We start from the raw sequence: 20,566 nt of genomic DNA, 5'->3' as shown, positions 1-20,566 counted from the left end.
GTTGGCAGCGGGGTTATTAAAATAGCATTCCAAGGGTTTGAACTTGAAGGAGGATGTCATTTTTGTTAACCTTTAACCAAGAAGGCAGTTGGAGAAGAGATAAATTATCTGCTCAAGGAGGAATAATGGTTGCATTCAAATAAAAAACAGGAGATTACTGAGGCACTACTCCGAGTGACCCCACAACCCCTCTCTTTACTAGAGGATTGATACAGAAAGCTTCCCCTCACTTTTTCTCCAGACACTGAAGTTGAAGTCCCAGGAGTACTAAGGAGAAGGTGACAGGGCAACTTGAAAAATTAAGAAGCGTAGGAATCAATTAAACAAGAAGACGTTTATCCCAGACTTCTAAAGCCACCAAACAAAATGCACTAACCTCCTAATGAAAATATAGTTATCTAGTTCATCATTGGAAACAGTTCTTTCAGTACTGGCTGCATTCACCATTTTGTTGCAGTAAGTTGCTTAGCAGGATCCAAGCTTTTGGGATTTCTCCTGCAAAGCCTACCTATTGGTCAGGAGGTAGTGACAGGATTTAGATTAGAAGGAACAGAATTTGTTCCTCAGTTTTGAAGTGTGGTTAGGACAATGGCCGAAGGTGTTAAATCAGAACCTGCTTGAACGTGGTGAACACTAAGAATTGGTGATTCAAGTACCTAGTTTAGACGCCTCAAAGATGACCAGAGATGGGGAGAGTGGAGACCAAAGGACTGAGGAGAAATAGAATGTCAAATTGGTAAGAACTTAAAAAGCATAAAACTGAGTAAAGTCAGTAGTCTAGTTAGCAGTACTGTACCAATATCAGTTGCCTGCTTTTGATATCCTACTACAGTCATATAAAATGGGAGAAGCTGGGGGAAGGGTACATGGCACCGTGTGCTACTATCCTGGCAACTTCCTGTGAGTCTATAATTATTTCAAAATAAAATGTTTTTTCAAAGTCCTGCCCCCAGGCAAAAAAGAGCCCTTTACCCCAAGAAAAAAATAGCGCTTATGAACAATAACAAATATTTATGTGGCTCTGTACAGTTTCTAAAACACTTCCAAATATGTTATCCCATTTGTTCCTCCCAACAACACTGTTAAGTAGCAAAGGTACTCTATTATTCCCATTTTATAGAGGAGAAAACTGAGATTCAGAGAGATAAAGTAACTCACCTATGATCACAGAGAGTAAATTGCAAAGCGAGATTCAAATGCACATGTTTGAGTTCCAGATGCCATGATTACTTACATTTAAACCCACCTGGCCTAGGTTGGTTCCCACAGACAGAGACCCTGAAACAAGGATTTAAGTGCAAGAAGCTTATTTGAGAGGCGATCTGAAACTCTATCAGGGGAGCAGGGAAGCATGGTGGGGAAGAGTACATTATGGAGCAGATTGTCTCTGTGAGCAACTGGGGCTCAGTCCCAAGGGGGGACTCGGGGAGATGCAATAGAGTATGCCTTGGAGTCCTGTCCTACTTAATCAGGAGGTGAAGAAGCTAGTGTATTTACCAGTCATGCCCATCCCATACTGAATGAGGGCTGCTCTCATGGGTGTGTATTCCATGGCCCCTCTAGATAACTCAGTTCTTGGGCGAACAGGAAACGCTCAGGCAGAGAGTTGCAGACACTGCTTGCAGTAGGGCACTGTTAGTGTATATTGGAAAGGTTAATGCACAGCAGATAGGGGCAGAGTCCCCACTAACAGTGACTGTCCCTTTATTCTAACACCCACACCTCAATCCTGCTGCCATTCAGAATGTTTCCTCTCATCTTAGAATATTCTCCAACCACATATACATTGAAGTAGGCAGACACAAGATCCCAGGAGTCAGGATCAAAGGGAAAAAGAGCAGCAAAAAGACATGTACATGTGTGTGCATGTAGATTGTGTGTGTGCATCTGAGTCTTTTTATACATCCAGATTTTTATGGTTCACCAACTTATTCCAGAAACAATTGAGGCTGAGGAGAAGATATAAATGTTGATATCCATGGAGTCAGAGGTTAAGTCCAAAGTCAAAGTCAAAAGTTGGCATTTTCCACTATACCAATATAAGCCCAGTGCATCTACTGGGACTCCTTTAAAAGGGTCTAAATATGACCAAACAGAGCAATTGACTAAGGAACAGGCTTGTAGACAGCATTTTATTTAGTTTGGTAGATACGACAGGGGAGGCTAATGGAATTGTAGAAAAATAGGCTAGATATGGGAACATTTGATAGTGGGAAAGGACTTTCTCATGGTGATTGCTGCCCACTAAAGAATTGATTGGCTCTTTTCTTATTCATATGGTATTTCTTCTCCAGGGTGAAGGCTGATTTATCTCTGTAGGCTAATTTAATCATTATGTGCATACTCTAGAAATTAGTGCCATTTCCCCTACTCATGCCTGAAATAGACATTTCAGACATTTATAACTCTCAGTCATTTTAATCCAATCGTATGCCAAGTATGTTCTCAATTAGAACCATTTTGCTCTATGTTTGATACCATGAAGTAGAACACATGTTCTGATCTTTTAAAAAATCTTTTAAATAGCAAAGGTATACTAGGTTCCCCCGTATTATTATAATTGAAAAGCAGCTGATGGAATCTTTCTCTGCTGTTTACCCAACCATAAAAATTTGATCCTTAAATTAAAATCAAATAAAAATATCCAGGGGATGTAATGCCTCAAAATATAGAGCATTTTTGTCTTTAGAAAATTTCCACAGCTTTAATTCATTACATTCTCACAGGTTTTTTTCATATTTAAAAGATGCCATAAAGTTGTGATACCAAGTCATGAATAATAAAATAGTGTTTAGTCTTGGTACATGTAACATCATTTTGTTTCCCAATTTAGCATCAATCCCTTCTAAATCATAGCCATATTCTGGCATTAATACCATCACATTTCCTAAGCCTGTGTGTAAACAAACATAAAACCACTTTAACCTAGAAAATCTGTGGATTTATCCATATTTTGATTCCAAGCTTTTTGTGCTCTTTAAGCTTCAGGAGTTTCCCCTCCTCACATTGACTCATCATAAACTGAAAGCCAAATCCTCTGACAACTTGGTGCCTCTTACAACAGGTCTTCCTCCCCTTGCAAGGTGCTGGCAATTTCAGAGGACCCCAGTCTCTTGATAAAGACAGTGCTGTGTTCCCGGGAGCCTATTGCAGTTTCCCAAGTAAAGTACAGGTCTGCCTCCCTTTACAGAATAAAATTGATTTCAACTCTGTGAATAGAGAGTAACTTGGTGCAAGCAGAGTTTACCAGGCATGAGCGCTGGGAGAGTTCTGCTGTTCTGCTGACAGCATGTCGACATAGAAATGCAGCTAGGGTGGGTCTTCAATGATTTGTAACCAAATGGGTACACCTGAACAACTGGACACCAATGAATGATTAAAGGATGCTCAAACATAATGTCAAGTGGCAGAGGCTACAATATCAGCATGAACAAATACAAAGCAATATCAGCAGAGCCTGCCATTTAACTTAATTTTAAAAAGTAATTTGGCATATATGACTTGACATTGCCCAATTTTGGCTTTGCCAAGAAAGGGCAATTCCAAAGCAACCTGACTGTCAACCATTGGTGTGAATTCATCAAAGAAAGGCCATTTGAACAGTCAAAAAGAGCCAGAAATCAGTATCTGTGGGTAAAGTTTTATCAGTGCCCACAAATATAGCAATGCCCATCTGGGAAAGATGAGCTTTTATCTCGGTGGGATCCAGGTTCTTGTTGAAAGGGATAGGTGACACTTTGGGAGGCCGAGGCGGGTGGATCACGAGGTCAGGAGATCGAGACCATCCTGGCTAACATGGTGAAACCCTGTCTCTACTAAAAAATTACAAAAAATTAGCCGGGTGTGGTGGCAGGCGCCTGTAGTCCCAGCTACTCGGGAGGCTGAGGCAGGAGAATGGCATAAACCCGGGAGGCGGAGCTTGCAGTGAGCCGAGATGCGCCACTGCACTCCAGCCTGGGCGACAGAGAGAGACTTCGTCTCAAAAAAAGAAAAAAGAAAAAAAAAGAAAAGAAAAGAAAGAAAAAGAAAGGGAGAGGTGAGATCTAGTGTCTTAGGGGAAAGGGCTGCACCCCACCCCCACATTTCGGTTGGGAGTCTTCAACCTGGGAGAGTGAACACAGCATTGTCTTCACCTAGAGACAGAAGTTCTCTTAAATTGCTAGCACATTGCAAAAGCCTCTTTATTAGGAATGTTTACTAATTACTTTTTTTTTTATTTGAGATATAGCTTATAGGAGTGTACAAAGACGGGGTATATCTGTGTCTACACTAGTGTGTATACCAATACGGTATACCTGTTTCTATACACAGGGTATACCTGTGACCACCACCACATCAACATATAAAACATTTCCGGACCCCCAAACGGCTTACTCATGCCCCCTCAGCCAGTACCCCAGGGTAAGCACTACTCTGACCTCTAGTGCCAGAAAGTGGAATTGCTGGATTATAGGGTACATGCATGTTTAGCTTTCATTGGTACTGCCAAACCTTTTGCAAAAGTGTCGAACCAATTTGCAATCCTAACCGATGACTTTTTGTTTGCCCAGATTTTCTGCTATTGTTACTGAAAATGCTCAATAGCTCTTCTCTTGCTATTTGCTTGACCTAACCCATGACAAGTTTTCATTATCCCCCTGGGTTTGTAATGGTGTATAAGCCAATATGGCTGTCATTTGTCATTAGCTCGTGGTGGCAATGACAGAACGAGTGATATGGTGACACACTGTGATTTTACAGTTAGTGTGAGTGTTATTGTGAATTTCATGGTAAGTCTCCCTGAGACAAAACAAGGCATCTTGGTAAATCTCAACAAATTATGACCTGTGTCATTATTTCATCAGCCCCTAAAGCTTGAACTCTTTCTTTTGCCTCCCAGGTAACAAGACACACAATTCTTAAAGATTCCTCAAGAACTGTTTGAAAAATAGTGGATTTTAAAATCCAGAAGGAGTGTGAAAGGAACCCAGGGGCTTTGCCAATGGAGTGTCATCATTCAGGCCCCATTTTGAATCTAAACCAGCTGATGGTAAATCTTTATATCTTTTCTTCCTTTTAAAACAGAATTATAATTAGGCTTAAAATTTGTTGTTTCAGCTTTTATTCAATTAGTCTTAGAAAAATGTATACTTTTAAAGATCTGGGCACAGCTGACAGAGCTCATGTGACACAAATATTCTGTTTGGTACTCATGTCATAGACTATTAGTGCAATTTGTTTAGAGTTTGGTTTTATTTTAAACATTTTTAGAAAAAAAAAGAAATAGCAAAAAGCCAAGTGGCACTTTATCTGATCTGCTAAAAGTGTTGCATTTAATCTAATCCTTTTCTAGGGATTTAGAAGTGAAATAAATATATAAATGCCTACCAGAGAACATCTCCACATTTTCTTGCCTCTAACCAAGCTAAGAATGCATGTCCAATAACACAAAATGTTGTCTGGGGCTTGCTTTATAAACATGCAGCAAATAGGGGTTATGTAAAGGGGAAGTAGATGAAGGAAGATTGGTCAAATATAGGTAATTGTTGAAGCTGGATAATGAGTTCAGGGGGTTCAATGTATTCTCTCTACATTGGTGCATTTGAAATTTTTCAAAATAAAAAATTGAAAATTATTTCAACAATAACAAATATAATGAAGTTACTAATAATTAAGGGGTATAGAACAGTAGAATGAGCAGAATTTTAAAAATAACTTATGGAAATATGAACATGGGCTATTTGCTGATGTTAAGAAATCATGTATCATAGTATTGTGGTTATATTTTTAAAAATAATCCTTATCTTTTAGAGATATGTCCTGAAATATTTATGGATGAAATGATAGGATGTCTGCTTTTTGCTTGAAGATAATATAGGGATGGGGGAGTGAATGGGCGAGATTGTCCATAGGTCAATGGTTGTTGCTGAATGATGAGCCATGTGGGTTCATATGCCGCTCTACTTACCCTTGCATGAGTTTTGAAATAAAATAAAAAGTAATTTATACATATACATTCTAAGAAAACAGATTCACACTGTGAAATTGCAGATTTTTCTCTTCGTCCTTAGGTTATGAAAAGGTTAAGGTGAAATGTTTTTATGAAAGCAGCTATTGTAAAAAGCATCTCTGAAATTATTCTCATTTGGGGAACACATTACAAATAATACAAATGAAAAATACAAGTCCAAACAACAAAGGTAATTGTAGAATTCTGATAAACCTACAATCACCCAGTGGACTAATGAATTCCATGGCTCCAAGGTGCAAAATTGCTTCTGCGTGTCTGTGGCATGCCCATTGTCTCACCATGGGGTGAGTTGGATAGGGCAGAGGTGGGATCCAGCTACCAGATTTCGCCTCCCCAACTTACTCCCTGCCTCTTTTAGAAATTCACAGACCATTGAATGAGGACTGACCTTCTTTTCTGAACCAATATCAGAACCTACTAACAAGTGCACTGGGCCATATGGAAACCACGGAACTGAACGAAGGGGGCAGTAGCGCAGTGGTTAAGAACACTGGCTTCAAAGCCAGGCTCCCTGGTTGCAGGTGAAGCTGTGTGACCTTGGGTAAGCTATTTAACCTCTTTGTGCATCAACTTCCTCATCTTTAAAATAGGAGTAATGATAGTGGTACCCATCTCAGGAGATTATTGTGAGGAGAAGTGAGGTCAAGCACTTAAAACTGTGCCTGTTACATGGTAAGTGCTTTACAAATGCTAGCCATTGTTATGGTTATATACAAGTGGGTCTGTCTTAAAACGTGCTTGAAATAAGATCTCTTCACTCACAGAGCAACAGGCAAAAGCTCAAATAACAAACAGCCATGTTTCCCATTCTCTTCCACCCAAGGACCTCCTAACCAGAGGTTAGCCCTGCATGCTCACTGCAAGGAACTCTGAGAGTAGAGTCTGAAGGAAGTCACTTACAAGTACAAATCTCTTTTAAGTTCAATGTTTTAGTTAAAAACCCCACACATTTTGAATCCTGCATCATAATATAGTATGTTTTTCCCTCCTCCTCTTCTTCCTCTTCCTCTTCTCCTTCTCCTCCACCTCCTCCTCCTTCTCCTTCTCCTTCTTCTTTGAGACTGGGTCTGTCTCTGTCATCCAGGCTGGAGTGTGGAGTGCAGTGGTGCTATCTGGGCTCACTGCAACCTCTGTCTCCTGAGCTCAAGGGATTCTTCCACCTCAGCCTTCCAAGTAGCTGGGAATACAGGTGTGCACCACCATGCCTGGCTAAATTTTTTTGTTTTGTTTTGGTATTTTTTGTAGAGATGAGGTTATGCCGTGTTGGCCAAGCTTGTCTCGAACTCCTGAGCTCAAGTGATCCACCCGCCTCGGCCTCCCAAAGTGCTGGGATTACAGGCGTGAGCCACTGCACCCTGCCTATAGTATGTTTTCTTACAGAAGTAATGTGAGCCCTAATAATTTTTTGCATAAAATTGTAAGTCAAGAGAGATGCCCTGCATTCATCCCTTGGCTTTCCTGATCCTCTGGATGTGCCTGCCTCTCAGTTTGAGAAACTGAGATATTTAGAACCATTTGATTTTGAACTCCCAGTATCCTCCTACCAAATGATCTGGTGTACTTTCTACCAGCTCCTCCTTAATACTGCCTTCCATCCTGTGAGGGGCATTGTGTAGCTTTCCCTCACAGTCTTTTATGTCCAGGGTATTATAATACATCCTCTCCTCTCTTCGTTTTCATTGACTCCTCTGCAACTGTTGACATAATTGACCACTCAGCCCTTTTCAAGACTCAGTGAGTTGGTTTCTGGGACAACAGTAGCTTCAGGATCTCCTTCTACCCCTCTGGCCACTCCTCTGTCTCTTTTGCAGGATCATCTTTTTCTATTCAACTTCTAAATGCCATGCTTCTCAGGACTTTGACATCATCTCAGGGTTCTTCTCATTATATTTCCTCCAAGGGTGACCTCACAAATATCCAAAACCTCAGTTTCCACCTGTAAAGAACATTCTAGTCTTTGTCTCTTCTCCCCAGCTAGTACCAGAATTTCTCTTTCCTGGAAGAACACACTTGTGGAAGCTGACCCTGCCCCACCCACGGCCACAAGTTTGGATTTGCGACCCAGGCATGGCCAATCAGAATATTCCAACTCCAGATTACAGTGCTTGGTTCAGGAATAGGCATATAACCCACAATGGACCAGTAAATATTCACTGAGATGTTTCTGCTGGAACTACAGGAAGCAAAAAAACAAACACAAATGCAACTTTGATTTTTTTTTCCTGAGACAGGGTCTCACTCTGTTGCCCAGGCTGGAGTAGAGTGGCATGATCATACCTCACTGCAGCATTGAATTACCTGTCTCATGTGATCCTCTCACCTCAGCCTCCCAAGTAGCTGGGACTACAGATGTGCACCACCATGCCAGGCTAGTTTTTAATTTTTTGTAGAGATGGGGTCTTGCTGTGTTACCCAGGCTGGTCTTGAACTCCTGGCCTTAAGTGATCCTCCCACCTCAGCCTCCCAAAGGGTTGGGATTACAAGTGTGAGCCACTGCACCTAGCCTCTGATGAGGTTGTTGAACCAATAGATGTGAATTGGGGACTTTGAGGTTGCCAGGGACCATTACGCTCAAGCTAGTCCAAGACATTAAAAGAGAGACAAAATCCCCTAAATTATCATATAAACTTTTGGATCCAGCTATGCCTGAAGCCAAAGAAACAACTCCTGGGCTTTTTGGTGTCCTAGGCCAATGAGTTCCCTTTTCTGCATGCACCAGTCTGTATTGTTTATCTTTTTGTCACTTGCAACTACCCATACGCTGATGACACCCAAATCTACATCTGTAGGCAAGGCTTCTCTCCTGAGCAACAGGCTCATAGCCATAACATCCAATTAAACAATCTCCACACAGGTGTCCCACAAGGATCTCAAACACAACATATTATCTGCTAAAGAATGGCAACCTTAATCACACTGTAAGTTTATATTTACTTGTAATGTTTTAAAATTTTCCACCAGAATGCAAACTCTTTAAGGACAGGAACATTCCTTGTTTATTCATTGCTGTATCTCTAGCACCTGGAGGAACACACATAGATATTCAAAAAATATTTGTTGAAGGAATAAACCAAGAAATGAATGAAAAAAAGGAATTTTCCTTGACTCTTTTTATAATCTCATTTACCATAAGCAATTAGTACTATTGATTTTGACTCATGAATATTTCAGATCTCCTACCTGATCCCATCACTGCACTCCACTGCTTACCTCAAGCCCAACTCGCATCTTACTTGGACCATTGCAAAAGTCTCCTAACTCTTATTTCTGCCTACAGCTACCCTCCATACAAGTACCAGGGTCTTTCTAAAAGGGAAACCAGATTCTATTGTGCCCCTGCTCCACATCTATCAATGACACTACTGAATTTTCTGGATTAAGTCTTGGTCCCTGCCTCCCTCTCCAGGCTCATCTCCTGGCGCTCTCTCCATGTGGCCTGTCTTAGTGCATTAGTGTTGCTATAAAGGAATACCGGAGGCTGGGTAATTTCTACAGAGAAGAGATTTATTTGGCTCATGGTTTTGCAGACTGTATAAGAAGCATGGTGCCAGCATCTGCTTCTGGGGAGCACCTCAGGAAGCTTCCACTCACAGCAGAAGATAAAGGAGAGCTCACGTGTACAGAGATCTCTCAGCGAGAGCAGAAGCAGGAGGGAGAGGAGGAGGTGTCAGGCTCTTTCCAACAACCAGTTCTTGCAGGAATTAACAGTGAGTACTTACTCACTCCCTTGAGAATGGCACCAAGCCATTCATGAGGGATCCACCCCCACGATCCAAACACCTCCCACCAGGCTCACCTCCAACATCAGGGATCACATTTCAGCATGAGACTTGTTGGGGACAAACAAACCATAACCAAACCACAGCACAACCATTGCCCAAGGAAGAGAGAACCATGTGGGGTCTCCCAAATTCATCAGTGTATTTCCTGCCTCTGCGTCTTTCACATGCTATGGTCTCCTCCCATGCTCCCCCTTTCTTTCACTCTTCTAATTCTCCTGCAAAACTCATGTCCTGTCCAGAAAGCCTTCTCTGGCTTCTGTCTCCCCATTCTGATTTAGAATTTCCTCCTCTATGTTCACAAAGCTGTCTGTACACAGTTTTCCTACCCAAGCACTTTTGTGTCACAGACTTTTTTAGTCCTGACTAGTAGCTATATTTTACTTTCCTCTTGGGCATACAGCTAGACACATTTCCCATGCTCCCTGGCAGCTAAGGATGGCTAGCTATATGCCTGAGTCCTGGCCAATGGAATGTGGGCAGAAGTGATGTGTGCCACTTTTAGGCCTGGCCCATGACAACCTCTCATATACGGTTCCTGTTCTCTTTCCCCTCAGCTTACTAGAGGATTGAGGACCTAGGGAAGAGAGGAGTCCCAAGGTAGATAAAGTCACATAGTACAATTCTGCAACTAGGGCCACCCTGTGGTCAAAACTGGGAGATAGAAGAGGGAAAAACAAAAACAGGAACTTCACCATCATACTGACTTCATCAAGTTTTACTTTTCCTACCCAATCTGCCTGCTATTACTTATTTTTTGGTCCTCAGACAATTGTTTGTTGTTATGGTTTTGTTTCCTGCCCAGAATTTGTAGTTGCAGTGAGTGAGACAGGTAGAATGCGAATGGCTTACCCCATCTTGGCCAGCACCTCCTCCACCATCTTGTTTTTGTATCCAATTTCCCGCCTGAATACCTGGCTCACAGTGGAACCTTAATAATGGTTTTCCAGGTGAAGTAATTGATTTTCCAGATTCGTAAGATCAACTGTGGTATAGTCTTACTAGAACAGCATTTCTTGTTCTTGGCTTTACAATTTATATAAGCGTAAAAATATTTGGAACAGTTCTCAAGAGAACTGAAGGTATGATTAAGGATAGAAAGTAGATGCTCCAAAGAGAGGCTGTGTTATGTGGCATTACTTAATTTTACTGGTTGGAAAGGAATGAGTGGTGACAATTTTCCATACAGATCTTCAAAGTATAGAAATTAGTGTTTCGCTCCCTTGTAAATGGAATGTGGCTTGTTTCTTGTACCTTATATATGTGTATTAAGCATATGTAAGAAATCTATACTCACGTATGTGTTGAGAATTTAATTGGTAAATTCTTGACTCCCTAAACAGTAATATTTAACTCCTTATTGTTATTTATTATAAATAAATATATCCTTCAGTTGACACATATTTGTTAAGATCTTCTACATGCAATGTTCAGTGAGAATTAAAAGAAGTAGAAAAAATAGCACCTGTTTAAAATAATAGTAAAGTCCCACTGATGAGAACTTGACATTCTACAAAGCAATTTCACTATTCTTACCTAATACTTTCTTTGGAACATTCCAGGAATGTAGGTTTTAGTCTCATTTGACAGAGGCTCAGAAAGTTTGGGAAATCTGTCCCTGATCACACAGTAATGACAGAATTGAGTCCCCTACCCAGGTCTTCTGGTTCCAGTTCCTGTTCCCTTATCATTATACTTCAGTCTACCTGGGGAATAAAATAGCTCATCCATAGACAGTTCTCCAATAGTTCAAGGCAGGTACAAGTTCAAATGCCAACTGTAGGGTCAAATGTAGCAGGGAACCCACTTCCCTAACCCTACACACCCCTCTCTCCCCTCAACAGCATTCTAGAAAGGGCACTGGACGTGGTTGGCTCACTCTGAACACCAAACTTGTGGTTGCAAATGTTCCTACCACTCTGATGAGGTTATTTTATTCAGGACATAATAAATAAAGAGCACAAAAACAACTGAGCTAATACTTGGGACCAAACTGTGAGAACTAGACACCTTTAAGCAAAATTCAGTACATAGAAAATTACAAATAATACACAATGTGGCTCCAATATTCACTTTCATTCCTAACTGAGGAACTGTGGGAAACTTTTAGCTAATCATTTATTTCATTTGCAAGTAATTAAATGTATTTTTAAAACTTAGATGTCAAAGATGTGCAAAAGAAAAACAAATCTAGAGTGGCAATCAGGAAACGTTTGGGGGACTTCCTGGAAAGAGGTATGAGGTAATATTTTGGGGTGATGGAAATGTTCCACACCTTGTTTTGGGTGGTGGTTATTCAGATGTCTACAACATATAGGAAAGGAGCTCTTAAGATTTGTGTATTTAATTGCCATAGAAAGAATAAAATACCTAGAAATACATCTAACAGGGAGGTGAAAGATCTCTACAACAAGAATTAAAAACGCTACTCAGAGCTATCAGAGATGACAGAAACAAATGGAAAAATATTCCATGCTTATGGATGGGAAGAATTAATATCACTAACATGGTCATAATGCCCAAAGCAATTTACAGATTCAATGCTACTCCTATCAAACTACCAATGATATGCTTCACAGAACCAGAAAAAAAAACTATTTCAAAATTCATATGGAACTAAGAAAGAGCCTAAGGAGCCAAGACAATCCTAAGCAAAAAGAACAAAGCTGGAGGAATCACGTTATGACTTCAAACTATACTACAGGATCACAGTAACCAAAACAGCATGGCACTGGTACAAAAACAGACACATAGATCAATGGAACAGAACAGAGAGCACACAAATAAGACTGCACACCTATAACCATCTGATATTTGACAAACCTGACAAAAACAAGCAATGGCAATGGGGAAAGGACTCCCTATTCAATAAATGGTGCTGGGAGAACTGGCTAGCCGTATGCAGAAGAATGAAACTGGGCCCCTTCCTTACACCATATACAAAAATGAACTCAAGATGGATTAAAGACTTAAATGTAAAACCTAAAACTATAAAAACTCTGGAAGACAACCTAGGAAATATCATTCTGGACAAAAGACCTGGCAAATATTTCATGATCAAGACATCAAAAGCAATTGCAACAAAAGCAAAAATCAACAGATGGGATCAATTAAACTAAAGAGCTTCTTCACAGCAAAGGAAACTATCAACAGAGTAAATAGACAACCTACAGAATGTAAGAAAATATTTTCAAGCTATGCATCCAACAAAGGTCTAATATCCAGACTCTATAATGAACTTAAACAAATTTACAAGCAAAAAACGACCCTATTAAAAAGTAGGCAAAGGACATGAACAGATAGTTTTCAAAAGAAGACATACATGCAGCCAAAAAGTATATGAAAAAAAGTTCAATATCACTAATCATTAGAGAAATGCAAATTAAAACTACGATGAGATACCATCTCACCCCAGTCAGAATGGCTGTTATTAAAAAATAAAAAAAAATAACAGATGCTGGCGAGGCTGTAGAGAAAAGGGATCACTTATACACTGCTGGTGAGAGTAAACTAGTTCAGCCATTGTGGAAAGCAATGTGGCAATTCCTCAAAGAACTAAAAACAGAATTACCATTCAACCCAGCAATCCCATTGTTGGGTATATACCTGAAGGAAAAGAAATTGTTCTACCGTAAGGACACAGACATGCATAAGTTCATTGCAGCACAATTAACAATAGCAAAGACATGGAGTCAGCTTAAATGCCCCTCAACAGTAGACTGGATAAAGAAAATGTGGTGCATATACACCATGGAATACTATGCAGCCATAAAAAATAATGAGATTATGTCATTTGCTGCAACAAGGATGGAGCTGGAGGCCATTATCCTAAGCAAAGTAATGCAGAAACAGAAAACTAAATACCACATGTTCTCACTTATAAGTGGGAGCTAAACAATAAGAACACATGGACACGAAGAGGGAAACAACAGATATTGGGGCCTTCTTGAGGGTGGAGGGTGGGAGAAAGGAGAAGATCAGGAAAGAATATCTATCAGGTACAGTGCTTAGTACCTGGGTGATGAAATAATCTGTACATCAAATCCCCATGACATGAGTTTACCTGTATAACAAACCTGCACACATACCATTGCATCTGAAATAAAGTTTAAAAATTGTTTATTTTATGTTAATTACACCTCCATTTCTAAAGTGTGCAAAGGAGTTTACAGTTTTTCAAAATTCTTTTAAGGGAACGTTAGCAAAAATGTTTGATAACCATTGTTCTAAGCATACACGGAACAAATTTCTTGTTTATTTTATTTTATTTTTTTGGAGACAGGATCTCGCTCTGTCACCCAGACTGGAGTGCAGTGGCGTGATTATGGCTCACTGTAGCCTCAACCTGTCGGACTCAAGCAGCCCTCCCACCTTAGCCTCCTAAGTAGCTGGGACTACAGGTGTGTGCCATCATGCCAGGCTATTTTTTTTTTTTTAGGTTTTGTAGAGACAGGATCTCACTGTGTTGTCCAGGCTGGTCTCAAATTCCTGGACTCAAGCAATCCTCCACCTTAGCCTCCTAAAGTGTTAGAATTACAGGCATGAGCCACTGTGCCTGGCTGGAACAAATTTCCTGTTTTTGAAGATTCTTACTTTTTCTTTTGATTTCTTTGTATCATGCAACTTGACTGCAAGGTAAAGTGATCCGCAACACATCAAATTATTTCTGTTTTATTGTTGTTATGTTGAGTGTTTTTCTCATAGCTGAAACAAAAGTCTCCATTTTGGATTTTATGCTTCAGAACGTTCTCTAAAAAAAAAAATAAAAAGAAGGGTGAATAATAAAATTAACTAGAGAAAAGGTTATTCTTCAGATAATGTGGTGAATGAATGTATTTTTCTGCTTGTTAATTGCTTCCTCCTAGAAACTCTTTTTTGGAGGAAGAATATAGTGATTAAAGTAATTTTTATGTAAATGGGGTTTCAAAATTAATCTAATTCTGAAGAATTGCTCTCAAATTTATATGAATTTAGATGGGGAAAATATCCTGGCACACAAATGTTTCCATGAACAAAGGAGCAGACACAGTGGACTAACTGAGTAGAGATGCTCAATACTGGCGGTTTGATCCCTGACCTGGTCCTGGTTATCATTTCTCTGCAACTTGCTGATTCAGCTATGCCATAAAAACCTTAATAACCAGCTGAATCTTCTTACAAAGGAGGCATGAAAACCAGACTTCTTTAATCTTCTGGTACAGTGAAAATAAATGACAAGATGACCTGTCCTTCCATGAATAATATTTCTGTCTTCTGGTCTTTTCTCACATATGCCAAATGACTTCCAGAGGTTTTGCCAGTCCTCCATGCGTTCTGTATCTGCTCTCTGTTCTGAAAGGCTATCTGATTGTTGTCCTGAGCTTGAGATGGCTTCTAGGCTTTCAGAACTGTGAGCCAAATCCAAGAAATCTGCCGCAGGGAAGAAGTTGGGGTTTTTCTTCCTTAACATACAGATCTTTGGCTCTAACAACTGGAACTGTAATGGTTCTTTGGTGATCTGAGACATTATTTTCTTTTTCCTTCATTTTCCTTGTTTCGTGAGGTACAGCAGTGATAACAGGCATGAAGAGAGAATGGGTTAACTTAGAAGAGTCTGAATACCAATCTTTCCTCAAGGCCCTGCAACAGAAACACCTCCTGTTTGGAAGGTTAAATTTCTTATACTCAGTAACACTACCACACATCCTCAGAAGTAACTTCAATATCAGTGTAATCTTTTAAGGGTGGAGAGTCCTCAAGGTCATTTTTTCCCACATCAATCACCTCACGTTCCCTACTTTTTTGCTTGTTTTATCAGTAGCAGTAGCTCCTACTTTTATTCCATCGCCTATCTGCTCCAGTATTGACTCATTCCAAACCCACAAGTCACCTGGGAGTGACTAAAACAATGGCAGGACCTATTTGCCTCTCTCTGATTTCTGCATTTCTGTGGTGAGGTAGACAGCGTGGGAAAGCTGCCTTCTTTCATTATTTTCCTGGAGTTGGAACTTTCCTCTGCACATTGCTTCCACTGGTCTTGGCTGGGAATATCCATGCCATGACCCTAGACTGCTGGTGACAAGATTCTTTCTTAGCTTATCAAAGGCAGGACTTGGATCTTTCATTGAGAATTGCTGACATCCAAGTAGTCCTCCCAAAAGACCTCCATCACACCACAGTATCGCCACAGGCTGCTCCCATGGATCATAAGTTGCTTCCCCACTAGACAGTGGCCTGGATACTGCTTGACCACTCCAACAACCATCATTTCATCTTGCACCTGCCACCTGCAAAACCTTCAAAAGTGGCCATTTTGGCCAGGTGTGGTTGCATATGCCTGTAATCCCAGTGATTTGGGAGGCTGAGGTGGGACAATCACTTTGAGCCCAGGAGTTTGAGGCTACAGTGAGCTATGATCGTACCATTGCACTCCAGCCTGAAAAGCAGGGAGAGACCCTGTGTCTTAAAAATAAAAAAATAAATAAAAATAAAAAAATAAAAAGTGGCTGTTTTGATCGTATGTGCTGTACACGTAAAATCAATGTGATTGACTTATTCTGGGGAGAACCCGCAAGCACTATCACATGTTGAACACTAGGAAGAAGTAGAAAATTGTCATTTGGGCACTGAAGACATTTGAGTCTCTTGTTCAAAGCTTACGGTTGCTCTATGGGTTGCTCTTCAGCCGAAACTGGAGGGTATCAGTCACAGATCCTAAGGCCTTAGCATTATTTTGAGACAGGGAGGAGCTGAGCATTTAAAAGAGACATTTCTGCCCTGAAACCATCTTCGGGCTCTTCCGTACTGAGTTAAACAGTGTCCCCTTCAAAAGAAATTCATATCCACCCCGAGCCTCGAAATGTGACCTTATTTGGAAATTGAGTCTTTGCAGATATAATTAGTTAAGATAAGGCCATACTGGATTAGAACAGGCCATAATCCAATGATTGGTGCCCCTGTAAGGAGAGGAGAGGATGCAGAGATACACAGAGAAGAAGGTCATGTGATGATGGAGGCAGAGATTGGGGTGATGCATCTACAAGCTAAGGAACTCCAACAATTGCTGGCAAGCATCAGACACCAGGAAGAGACAAAGAAGGATTCTTCCCTAGAGCCTTCAGAAGGCACATGGCCCTGCTGTCACTATGATTTCAGACTTCTGGCCTCTGGAACTGTAAGACAATAAATTTCTGTTGTTTTAAGCCACCCAGTCTGTAGTTCTTTCTTATGGCAGCCATGGGAAACTGATATGTCTTCTTTCACTGTCCACACTCTGCATTATTTGCAAATTCTTCTCTAAGTGAGAAGGGGTCCGTGTAGTGATTCTGAAGCCAGATTACCTGGGTTTGTTTGAATCTTGACACTGCCACTTATTAGCTGTGTGACCTTGAGCAACTTACCACACTGCTCAGTGCCTCAGTTTCCCTGAGCTGTAAAGTGGGCATTAAATGAATTAATAATTTTATGGGCTTAAAACAGTGCCTAGCACATAGGAGGTGCCATTATGTGTTTATGTGAAGGAAAAGTCCATGGAGTTGAAATGACCATGTGAAAATGGGAATAGTTCCATGGAGGAGGAATTAGGACATGAGCTGGACCTTCAGGAATTGGGTGAGGCCCGTCAAAGGCTGCCCGGGTGGGAGAAACAGGGTGAGCAAAGGCTTGCTGGGGCCATGAGGGAAGGTGGCAGTAAGACTATTAGAGCAGGACTTCCCAACCTTTTCTCCATGGCTACCAGCACTGGAACTTATATTTGTACACACCTGGAGTCAATGAGGCTGCTTACAGCTGGGCCCCAGGGGTCACTGTGCAAGTTCCTAAGAGGGGAGGCAATACTTTGGCATATCTGTAATTCAACCCCAGCACCTGCAGGGGAGCTCAGGATTTGAGCAGTGCTTCCCCAAGTCAAATACGCATTAAAATGCAGATTCTGGGGTGGTGCCTGAGAGCCTGCATTTCTAACAAGCAGGAAATACTGAGGCTTCTGGTCTAAGGACCACACTTTGGTTTAAAATCCTTGCCACTTGAAGCATGGTCCATGGACCAGCAGCATCAACATCCACCAGGAGCTTGTCAGAAGCACTGCCTTCTAGGTCCTCCCTGTCCCGAACTTACCGAATCAGAATCTGCATTTTAATTCAGTCCTCAGCTGATGGACCTGCACATTAACATCTGGGAAGCAATGGATTAGAGGTTTCCGGGTAGCCCAGTTTGCTAACAGTAGGGTCTAGCCATCTAGGTTCTTAGGCCCACCTGCACATTAGATCCTCCTCACAAGGAGATTTTAAAAATCCTGATGCCCAGCCAAAGCAGCTGAATTAAATCAAAATGTCTGCAGTTGGGGCCTTGAGAAATCAGTATTATTTTTTAACCTCTCCAGGGGATTTTAATGTGCAGCCAGGATTGAGAACCACTGGGCTGGGGAAGAACCCCTGAGCAGGGCTAGAGAAACCTGGCCATGTCAGGTGAGGTACCTAACCACTCTTTGCCTCCGTTTTTTTCAAACAAGGATGCTAATTGTAACTATCTATTGCCTAGGGTGTTTCCGAGGAACAAATAAGGTAAAGTGTAAGGGTGCTCATGACAGTGCTTGGCACATAGTAAGGGCTCTGAGTGTGTTTGTTCCCTTGAATACATAGCTTATTCTTCCTGATGCGAGAATCACAGAAGGTTTCTCACTTTCCTGTCACCCTGCACCATCCTCAGAGCTAGGTTCTTGGGCAGCAATCACACCTCTGATTAGGCGCTCAATAAATGTTTGAGGAATGCATGACTGAATGGTTACAATGCCCCCTTGTGTATTCAGTGGGAAGAAATAACAAAACATACAGTTGGTTCTTGATATTAGTATGGGTAGTGTGACCAACTGTTCCGATTGCCCAGGAACAAGGGGTTTCCCTGGACACGGGTGACTTTTGTTGCCAAAACTGCTGAAATACCAGGCAAACTGGGATGAGTTTGTCACTCTAAGTATGGGCATTGGCGACATGTCCATTTCCTCAAAATACTGTTTTCAAATAAGCATAAAGAGAGGCATCCGAGGCCAATTCATTTATGTGCACATAGTAATGGCAATGGCAATGGTAATTTGCTTCCTGCCCATGGTGTGTGTGTGTGTGTGTGTGTGTGTGTGTGTTTGTGTATTTGTGTGTGTGTGTGTGTGCTGCACGTACACCAATAATAATAGCTGGAATGTCGTGACAGCGTGGGTGGCACATTATGTGTTCTGCAGTGATCACTTCACATACTTAAGAGGGAGCATCAGATGGCCTGACTCACATCCTGGTTATGCCACTTAATAGCTTTGTGACATTGGGCATTTTTCTCCACCTCTCTGTGCTTCAGTTTCTCCATCTGTAAAATGAGAGATAATAACAGTACTCATCTTTCTGAGTTTTTAAGAGGATTGATGGGTTCATACATGTGAAGCATCAGAATGTTGGATGCTTAATAAAGATCTGATTGATGTTCGAGATGATTATTATTGCTATCATCATTGACACTACCAGTGACCTACATATCTCCTCTGCTTCTCTCCCTTTCTCCCCTCCCAGCCTCTTTCCTTTGCCATGAGCCTTCTGCGCCCTGCCTACTCTTTCTTCTCCCTGCTCTCTCCCTCTCCTGCCAGAGGGGCCACCAACAGTTTCACCCTTCTTTTCAGGGTTGTTCAGGCTGAGCCCCTCATAAGGGCACCCAGTGAGGAGGTTAGGGGACACTGAAATCCAAGCGCTTCTTCCTAAGTCAGAGCAGATACCCCCAAAAGGTGCCTTTTCCTCATTCACACAAAGACTGGGCAAGCTGTGATGGAAACTCGTGAATGGTCTACAGAAGAACAAGAGTTAGTAACTGTATTTCATATCTTGAGTCTTTTGGATCTCCTAGCTGCCCAGGTCATGCTAACCTCAAACATTATTCGTTTCCCTGAAGACCTCTGTACAGATAAAAGATGGAGGCATCATTCCAAGAAGATCAGTGAATAAGATTTGTTCTTGTTTATTAATGCCATTTTCAGTATGAAATTGCAACTACCTGACCTAGGAACAGCATGCACAGCTTTTAAGAATTAAACATTTTTTCAACACCCACGATAATAATAATATGAACAGTGACTATAATGACTTCGTTTTAAAAGATGATAGACGACTATTTCAAAATATTGCATAATATGTACATAGCCAACAGCTATAGAATGTCTGTTATAGATCACCATCAAACATGAAATTGACTTTATCTTAACTTCGAATTCCAAATTTGAAAAATTTGCACTATTTTTTACTTATATCATATATAAAATATTTGATACTGGAAAATAATGATGTTTCTTTGCTGACTGGGTAGGTAACTAAGGTTCTGTTCCTACCAGAACATGCTCCTCTGCCTTTCTCTGAGATGCCTGCAAGTTCAATGTAGGCTAGGTGAGCAATTCCTACTATGAAGACTGTTATGAGAAGTAAATATCTGTTGCATATTCCACTGCCTTTGTGTCGAGTGCAGTCGTCCTTGTAATGAATAGGGTAAAGGAAACTTTGATTAAATAAATAAAAATTTGAAAGATAGATCCTTTGGGGCTAATAAAATGGAATCTTAGAGAACCGAGAGAACTTGCAAACTAAATCACAGACCTATTGACTGTCTTCTGAAGTTTTAAAATGGAGAATCATTATTCTGATTTTTGAAAGGGTGAAGAAAGTAGATTTGGCAAACTCAGGATTGAGAGATTAATCAAACCTTGCCAGATTCTGGGACAAGCCAGTTGTTTGTCAGAAACTAGAAAAGAGAGTGCTGAATGCTATTCAGC

General features: G+C 40.9%; 1 pseudogene; it reads right to left on the bottom strand.

Moving 5' to 3' along the window:
* Positions 1 to 14,906: 14,906 nt before the first annotated feature.
* LOC129475263 (protein Mdm4-like) overlaps positions 14,907 to 20,566 on the bottom strand; it is a 32,055-nt pseudogene continuing 26,395 nt past the window's right edge.

The sequence above is a fragment of the Symphalangus syndactylus genome, chromosome X (assembly GCF_028878055.3).
Source record: "Symphalangus syndactylus isolate Jambi chromosome X, NHGRI_mSymSyn1-v2.1_pri, whole genome shotgun sequence".
Taxonomy (NCBI): domain Eukaryota; kingdom Metazoa; phylum Chordata; class Mammalia; order Primates; family Hylobatidae; genus Symphalangus; species Symphalangus syndactylus.
The sequence above is the reverse complement of the archived record's forward strand: the minus strand, read 5'-3'. Positions and strand labels throughout refer to the sequence as shown.